The 9134-nt window shown below is 41.5% G+C and overlaps 1 long non-coding RNA gene across 1 annotated transcript; it reads right to left on the bottom strand.

Annotated features, from left to right (window-relative positions):
- Positions 1-6349: 6349 nt before the first annotated feature.
- On the bottom strand, positions 6350-8326 carry LOC135448780 (uncharacterized). Its single transcript, XR_010440574.1, has 2 exons — positions 8261-8326; positions 6350-6958 (listed from the first exon to the last, which is right to left on the bottom strand). It is a non-coding gene; the product is annotated as an uncharacterized LOC135448780 (long non-coding RNA).
- Positions 8327-9134: the final 808 nt, after the last annotated feature.

Here is a 9134-nt window from a genome sequence, read left to right as displayed (position 1 = left end):
GTCCAGCTTGTCCAAATCTCAGATCATGCAGTCATTATTTGATGGTCATTAAGTTTGGTGTTTTATTGCAAAAGAACACGAATGTGGTTTTTTGAGGTTGCCCTCAAGTTAACCCTTGTAGCTCCTTTCCCAGGCGCAATTTTTTTTCCCCCCAGGAGCTCCCAATCAACTTTTTGATCCCTTTGAGCTGACCAGAACCTTCCAATCCACACATTCTGTTCTTGTGGAAATGGAGGCTGTTAAGGATGCTTTTGGATATGTGTCTTGTGGGATAGCTTAATGGTTTGGAGGCTTTAGACACATGAATGCTGAGGAGGCCACAGATAAATCACATTTAGGACCACAATAAACGCCCTCTGCTGATTTTTCTCTAAGGTGGTGTGCAGACACACAATTGTCTCTGTTTTTAGGGAGAGATTTTGGTGCCAATCATTTGTAAAACATGAACTGTCTTATGTCCTATAGCATCACTGCCCAGTTTAATGGGTGTTGTGTAATTTCTTTAATTCAATGAGGAAAACGTTATTCTAGTGAGGACTTTTCAGTTGACATGCCATAACTGGGTGATTCATTGGAGGGAGTAGAGCCTGGGAATACAATGTCAGAGAAGCAGAGTGAGGGGAAGGCTGTGAGCAGGGCTTGGTTTGGATAACATGTTGAGGTGTGGTTGTTTCTATTCTGCCATCCTTATTTCTGCAGAAAAATTACTGCTCTGTGCTGTGCTGTGCCTGGCTCCTTAAAAAGCACTAAGAAAGCCCTGCAGAAGGGCAAGAAACTCTCATGTTCAGGTTCTAACCTCTCTTCAGTAGCAGCTGGAGGTGTTTTATTTTTTAAGATGGGGTAAGCTGCTCTCTAGGCTGGTTTCTGGGGGGCAGTGGGTGTTTGGGGTTTGTTTTTCCTTCTCTTAATGCTTGATTTGGAGTGTCATGGTTTTGTTTGTGTTTAATACAGGTGTGGATTCGTTTTTCATGTTAAATTTAAAACAAGCTGCAGGTGGTGGGGAAGATTTGAGATGCTCCTTTTCTCTTCCTAAGGCAGTTCCTTCTGTAGTTTTAGGTCAGCCTTCACAGAAGTGCTGGCTCCCTTGGAGATGAGCTGAAAAATGCCCTCAAAATGGGTTTGTTAAGGTCTGCCCAAGGTTCCTGGTGGCTGTGGGGTGGAATAAAGAGGTGCTTTGTGCAGGAACTGCTGTTGTGTTTGGGATGCAGAGCAGGTGGTGCACAATTCCCAAGCTGCATTACCAACTCCCGGTTTACTCCCTGTTGTAACTGGTGGTGTGGGGACAAAGCTCACAGCCTATCTGCCTGGAAAGGAGGGCACAGGGCTGGTTTGGATGCACTCAAACTGATCAGGGAAACCTGAAATAAGGACACCTGACAGATTCAGGGGTTTCTGGGTGGAATGTAACCTTTAAAAGCCCCAAGAGAATAGCACATGGTCTTTCAGTGACATGTCTTTCAATGAGTTCCCTCATTTTCACATTGTTCTTTGGTAGGAAATGTTTAACAGAGATTCCACCTGCCTGTTCCACAAGTAGGTCAGCATTTGATAACTGCATTAAAATTGTAGTTTCCTAAATCCTCTCTCTCACTATAATCCTGCCTGTCCCTCTCAATTTTCCTATGTTCTAACGTGCTGTTATGGAGAAAATGTGGAGCCTTTTTTTGAATTACTTCCAAGTTGTCACCCACAATGAAGCTGTTTTTTCTTAGGTTTGGGTCACATCTCTTCCCCAAAAGCCTCTGAAGACAGACATCACAGATATGATGCCACACAGGAAAGGTTTTGTCATGTAAAAGTCCATGTCTTTTTGTATTGTTCTGGAAAAAATCCCACCAAGTGTTTGGGCCTGTGGAAGTGTCTTAAGGAATATATTTGGAATATTTAAATATATTTGGTAATTTAACTCTTCAGCCTGACATTCAGCTCATTTTCAATGTAGCCCATCACTTCTGGTGTGACATTACTGAAAACCTCCTGATTAAAGCCAGCTCTCTTATGCATACTTTACCTCTGTGACCTATGAGTAGCTTGAAACCATTTGAACTCTGTCTAAATTGGATCCCCCTGGTTGTAAGTGTTACTGCATGTCAGTTCTGTGTCAGTTGGATGGAAATCTTGCTGCAGAGGATGAAAGTTCACAGCTCAGTATTAATCTACTGGGCAAACTACATCTAATGCCTTCAGTTTTCTTGAAATATAGCTCCTGATGACCTCTGACAGGTAAAACACAATGCAGGATTTTCTAATATTCATTTTCAGTGTAGCTATTTAAAATAAGGCATGTATCATCCTTCTATGCCAAATAAATGCTGTGAGAGACAAAAGTTAAGAATGGTGACATGTGGATTATTGGATGTGGAGACTTTGGTTAATAAAATATGTCTAGGTCCATTACTCCACAATTGTCTTGGAATAGGAAATGCAAATCCTGGCTGTGCTGGAGGAGGGTGTGTGGGGATGAGCTGCTGGCTGGGATTCCCTTGGTATCTCTTGGATGAGACTTTCAAACTGCTGTGTGAGCTTGGAAGAACAAAATAAATAAATTCCAGAAGCTGCATGGCTTCTGGAGCAGGCAGCATCAATCACTGAGTGGAGTCTGCCTCCAACTCACAACCAGGAGCTTTGCATTTAGCACCAGCTACTGTTTTAAAAGAGAATCTGTGCAGATTTGTGCAGCTTGCATGACACCATTATCAACATCCCGTGCTGTTACACAGTGACAACAGTGACACCTCTGCTCCTGTCGTTGTTAGGGAGAATTCCAAGTACATTACATTTGGGTTTGCTTTTGAAGGGGTTTATTTGGCTCAAAATCAAAGCCTAAAAAAGGGAAAATGCACTGATAGGTGCAGGTTTGTAAGTCTGCAACTTGCTCTCACTTCTGTTTAAACTATCAGCAAAACTCAGACCTCTTTCATGGCAGCAAGTTGGACTTCTAAATAGTTATTTGGAGTCTGAAAGGAAATCCTGCATTCATTGCAAATCCCAAATTGTCTCTAAAAGAGTGGGATTTGGTGGGAAGAAAGCAATCAAATATGGTGAGAAGAAAGAAATCCAGCCCTGAGTTCTGCTTTGCAGGTGCTGGGAGGGAAGGATGCTCTTCAGGTACTAGACAGGAATTAAATCAATTTTTCTCAAAGCCCTGCTGCAGCCCCACTGAGAACTGACCAAGGGTGCTGTGCTGGGCCTGGAAGGAGCCTTGGGCTCTGCAAGGAGCCTGGGTTTAAGCCTTGTGTTTAAAGAGAAATTTCAGTCTATTGAGAGAGTACCTACTCAACAGCATCTCTGGAGCCCTTCCAGCTCCTCTGGTTCTGGAGCCACAGTTTGTCTTTCCAAACAGATAAGTCAGATAAAATATCCCATCTGATGACTCTCATCCTGTCACTCCTCTCAGGGAAGCACAAAACAATGGCAATAAATCAGCACTGCTATGGCCAGAGGTATTTTAAGACAGTGGCAGTCAGATCAGTTCTTGGACAGTTCAGGAGCATATTTTCCTCTTGTTTCTATTTTTAAATCCAGGCTTCTAAAATCCTGACAGCCTGGCTCTTTTTCCTGTGACTCACGCAAAGAAATAAATTTTTGATTACAACACGTGCAAGGGCCCAGAGCCCAAAACTTTCAAGTTCTCTTCTGTCAGGACCTCTGAGGGCTGGAATTGAAGGATAGATATCAGGTGTTGGAGGAGCTCCCTGTGGGTGCAGAGCTGGGGTCACACTCATCTCTGGGAGACCAGAGGCAATGCCACAGGACTTTTCTCTGAGTTCCTGCAGACTTTCTGCCATAAATATAGAATTACAGCACAGGGACTCCTCCAACAATGTAACCAGGACAAAGTATTTGAAGAAATGGAAATGAAGCAGTATCTTGCAGACTATGGCAATCTGGTGGCTGGTGGGCTTGAATCATTGATTTTTTTGCTGTGTTAATTTGGCAGTATTGAACATTCAGACCCGACAAATAGGTGGAAAAGAGCACTCTAATGAAAATCCATCAGAAAATGAGGGAATGCTTCAAAGCACCAGGAGGGTGTGCAGGTGGATTCTGGGCTGGAGGAATCAAAGCAGGCACTGACAGCAGTGATCTCTTCCCTTGCTGTTCATTGGCTCACACTCTTCATTTTCATAGAGACCCCCAGATATGGAGGAGTAATTTTCCCTTTGTAGAACTCCCATATGTGGGAAATTTTCTTCTTAAGCTTACACAGAGGGCTTTATGACAGGCCAAACTTGAAAGAGTAGAAGGAAGCCAACAACAGTGAATAAAATACTATGGTTTCATGGTTTTTTGCATATGAAACAGCTGGCTAAAAAAATCATGTGTACTTAAAGTTTTTTACATCCACAGCGAATGTCTAATCTCAAAAATAGGAGCTTGATCTCAAGGCAGGGCAGAATGTGTGCTCTTTTCAATTTTATCAGTTTAACTGGAAGTGAAGCCAAGGATTTCAGTGGCATGAATGTGATCCTGTATTGTCTGCTCAACATCAAGTACAGCCCTCAGCCTGAAGCTTAAGTATACATTTTATTCTAGATTTGTCCTTCTTAATGCTAGACAATGCATATATCTAGCAGTTTGTTCTAAATGGGAAAAAATCACTGTCAGATGATTAGCTTATCTTGCTGGTGGTGGGTAGAGCCACAAGCTGATCTGGAGAAGTTTTGTGGCTGGATTTGTTTTAAAAGCTGGAGTGTTTTGTAGTCTTGGCCCTGTACTGGATATGGGCTTGTGGAAAGCTGGAACTGAACCCCTGCTTTTTCCTGTCTTCTGCATTGCCATATTTGTGTTTTTAGTGTTTTCCTTTTGCCTTCTCCCTCCCCGAGCTGGGACATCTGGTTCTGTAGACACAGTTTGTCTTTACAAACAGATAAGTCAGATAAAATATCCCATTTTGGGACATCCCAGTGGGTGGGTCACTGTGGCAAGGAGGGTGGTACAAACAGAGCCCCTGCCCAAGGCTGTGCAGGTCTGAATGCACAGCAGGAATCCACAGAAACCCTCCCTGGGGGCACACCAGGGTACCCTGGTTAAATTCTAACTGAGGCTCAAAGCTGATTTTATGAACTGGTTTTCACTGAGAAGTCAGTTTTCTGAGCATGGTCCCAGTTTGGGATGGATCACAAAAGTCACAAAAGATGGAATTGTGATCAGTGGGTCTGAAGGAGCAAAGAAACACTGAAGAACTCCTCACCTGCATGGTCTGGGTTAGGTGGCAGGGAAAATGACTTTTTAACACAAAGGTTTTGAGGTGACCTTATGAGACAAGAGATCAGAACCCACACCTAGATTAGTTTAGAAACCTGAATGTATTTCCAGAAAGTCCTCTCAGGATTCCACTTGGCATTTTTCTACTAAGGTCCTATCTGTGTATTCCCTAGTAGAAACGAATCTTCTAGATAATATCTTCTAGATATTAGATATTATTAGATATCAGCTTTCTAATTAGGCTTATTCATAATTAATCTGCATAAATCCATATGCAGAAACATCTCATTACAATTCTTTGAAAACATGATACAGGACATGCAAGAGATGTGTCTGCTCATTTTCCATTTCATGGTTTCTGCCATCCCTGTGTCATGGTGGGGTTGAAGGTACAGTTTAAGTAAATTTTCAAATTTTAGAAGTATCCACTGCTCGATCTTGATATTGTCTTTTGTACATGAAAATGTTGCTGACTGTACTGAGGGATACATATTTTAATTTAATAATAACACTGTTTCTATAATTTCGCTGTGTTTTGTTGTTTATTTGTGTGGGTTTTTGGGGATTTTTGTGTTTGGTTGTTGGGGGTTTTTTTGTTACTTCCCAGTCTTTGCTCAGCTCTGCAAGCACACTGAGATGTGTCAGGAGGAATAGTATATAGCTTGCAGTCCATCATCTGCATTCCCTTTGCATTAGGTGTAACACTGGCATGAAAATCAGAGCCCCTGCTCCAATTTTTCCAGCTGTCTCTGTCTCCCTGTGATCTTTTTGTACAAATTTTCTGGCAAGTCTACGAATGTGCACGCTTATATCCCTTTCTTGGGCATACATACACATTTTTCTATCTCAAAACACGGGTAGAACTAAATGGAATAATTCATTTTTTTCCCCCAGTAATATGAGTGTGTGCTTACTGATGTAGGTAAACATCAGTAAACAAAACATACATCTAATATACAAAAATTACAATATCTTCTTTCTTTGTCCTCTTGCTCTCAGATCTCTATGTAAGTTTGTTTTGTTTTCATTCAAAATGTATGAATAAAGCAATATCAGGATCTTTTCACTGCCATCATCAGGTCTTATTTATACTTTTACAGCTTCAGGAATTGTTAACTTTTAGGCAATAAATGTCATCTCATTTCTGAGGTCATATTTATTTTATTCCCCTCAGTAATATTACTGCTTTAAAACTGTAATATGTTTTCTATTTTGGTGTTTTCCTGTTGCCCCCAGGGACTTGAGCTCTAACTAGGATTGGCCATGGTGTTGTTCTTATTCTGCACATATTTTTGGGTAGGCAGGAGAGAGTGCCAGGGCTGAACATGATATTCCATTGGAGCAGCTCCTGCCAAGGTTTTGGGCTTGAACAATTTGGTAGAGACATGATGTCACTGTCTCCATCAAATTTGTACTGTATATTTGTTTCAAAAATAACAATTAACATAATTTCTTGTGGGTTTCCCTAATTTTTTGTATCTGCTCTCTGGTTTCACAGCCTTTGCACTGCGTTGCTTGTGTCCTGGTGGTATTTCTGTTTCATTATTTTTCAAGCAGAGTTTGATGACACTGATTTAGCAGTTTCTCACAGTTCACTGCTCCAGTTTCCATCAAATTATACTTGTAGTTATACTAGACACTTTCATCATCAATTTCCATATGCCTCAAAGACATGCAGGGCCCAGTTTGCCAACGCTGAGCTCAAATTCCAGGCAGTAACTGGAATACAGGATTTCTGTTCCGAGGGTGCCTGAAACAGAGTGCAACATCCTTCAGTACTTGGCAAGTGTTTTCAGCCTGGATACATTCAAAATCCAGACAATAACTGGTAAGGAATATTGATTTTTTTTTAAATGCCAAATAAAGGGTTAAAAATGAGCATTGACCAGAGGTGATACCATAGGACCCTCACCATTCCTTCCCAGAAAGCTGGCTTACATTAGAGCACTGTGGATTTAAGGTTTGCTCTTTCCCCACAGAATGGGAGGATTCCTAAGCAACATGAACTGTATTTTCTGTGCAGCAGAGTCTGATAATGATGATAATTAGCACACAGTAAAGATTTTGGCTTCAGGCCCTTAGGTTTATGTGTACCTTCAGATCAGCAGTGTTACCAGGACATTTAAAGTGACAAGGCTCCTGAGAAAGTCTTTTCCTTCATTTAGGGAGCTCAGATTGGAAAAGATGTCCATGTAGGAACACCTGACACCTTTAAAGGCTTTTTGTTATGGTCATCCTACAATTTTGTGTCAGACCACCACAGTTCTGACCCAGAGGGAATCTGGATGAAGCAGAACTAGCTGCAGATTTGCTGGAGAGCACGTTTCTTCGTGTCTGTCAAAAGCATAAAGTTAATTATGCAAGGCATGAAGTGAAGCTCTATTTGTTTAGATGTAAAGAGGTTAACTCTGAGTAGCTGTTGACAATAGTCATCATCATCATCTGATTAATTTGCCAGTAAAGCTGTAGTAAATCTGCAGTCTTCAAAAAAAAAAAAAGTGTTGAAGGTAGCACAGGAGTAATATTCTCTCCTCTGCAATAGCCATGTAAAATGCTTTTCTTGCACTGAGAAATAAGATCAATTTCAGGTTTGCCATTTGCTTTCCATGTGGAATTTTGACTGATTTGGAGAATTTCATACATAACTTTCCATGCAATAGGGGAGAATAGCAATATTCTCTCAGGAACAGTGAGAAGAATTTTTCTCCGTCTGTAGGAATTTGGATTTGTGGAGCCTGACATTTGAAAAATGCAAAGGAAAACCACTTGACAGAATCTTCTGTGTGAAGTCAGAGGGACAGGGGTAGAGTTGGAGCGTAGACAGGAGGGCATCTGCTCTCAGTGTGACTCCTCAGAGCCATGGGGACGCAGTTCATGTTACACCCAGGAACAGAAGCAGTGTGTTATTGTAATCATACATCAGAGATCACGTCGGGGTCACCACTTATTGTAATCATACTGTTGTTATATTATTTCTAGAGTCCCGTACTCTATTGTATTGTAATTACATATTGTAATCATATTGTTGTTATTATATTTTTAACGTCCGTACCTTCTGGCTGGTTTTCTCACATGCAGCTCTTCTTAGCAGTGCTGTTCCTTGTGGCTTTATCAGGGCTCCTCCAAGGCCCTCAACCCACCCCTTTTATCCTAGCAGCCTTCACGAGCCACAGCTGCTGCCCAACTAAGGACTTCACAGCTGTAGCTCATTTAGAATAACTAGGAGTGGGGCAAGGCCACTTATACAGTACATAGATATTACAGGGACTCCTACTCCAGTGTGTGACCAGGGTCTGCCACAGGAGAGAGAATCTCTGTGATGAACAGGGCAGGGAGTTAAAGAAGTTAAAGGTCAAGGAGAGGAGAGGTTTGTAAGACACTCTTGTGTACTAGCAATGCCTGTTTTCTGACACACCATCACATTTTGGTACAAAATTGTTTGGTACAAAATGGGCTTTGAGTGCCTGAGCTGCAGGTGGATTAAACTGAAGGTTTTCCCATGCCCTGGCTTTGACTCAATGAATTATTGAGTCAAATAATAAACTAATTTAATGATAAAACGATCACTTGGGGATAAAAGGCGTCTACCTTATAACAGGCAAATTGCAATGCAATAAATAGGATGTTAAAACACCCACTGGTGTTTATTCCCTACCACAGCTCACTGACCAGAGTGTGACCCCCAAAACTTTTCTCTGAAGTGTGCCCTGAGCCTCCAGCACCTGGGAGTTCCTGCAGTGATGCCTGTGCAGGAGCTGCTCTCCATCAAAAAACACTTGCATCGTTATGTACATACAAAACTGGAGTCACTGCCTTCTCTGTTGTGAAGAAATAAATCACCCATGGATCCTTCTTAATTGTGAAAAAAAGAATGTTCAGGGGAAAAGATTATTATTAATATTTATAATATGTAATATTATTACATA

The sequence above is a fragment of the Zonotrichia leucophrys genome, chromosome 5 (assembly GCF_028769735.1).
Source record: "Zonotrichia leucophrys gambelii isolate GWCS_2022_RI chromosome 5, RI_Zleu_2.0, whole genome shotgun sequence".
Taxonomy (NCBI): Eukaryota; Metazoa; Chordata; class Aves; order Passeriformes; family Passerellidae; genus Zonotrichia; species Zonotrichia leucophrys.
Note: the sequence above shows the minus strand (reverse complement) of the source record. Positions and strands in the feature narration are given on the sequence as shown.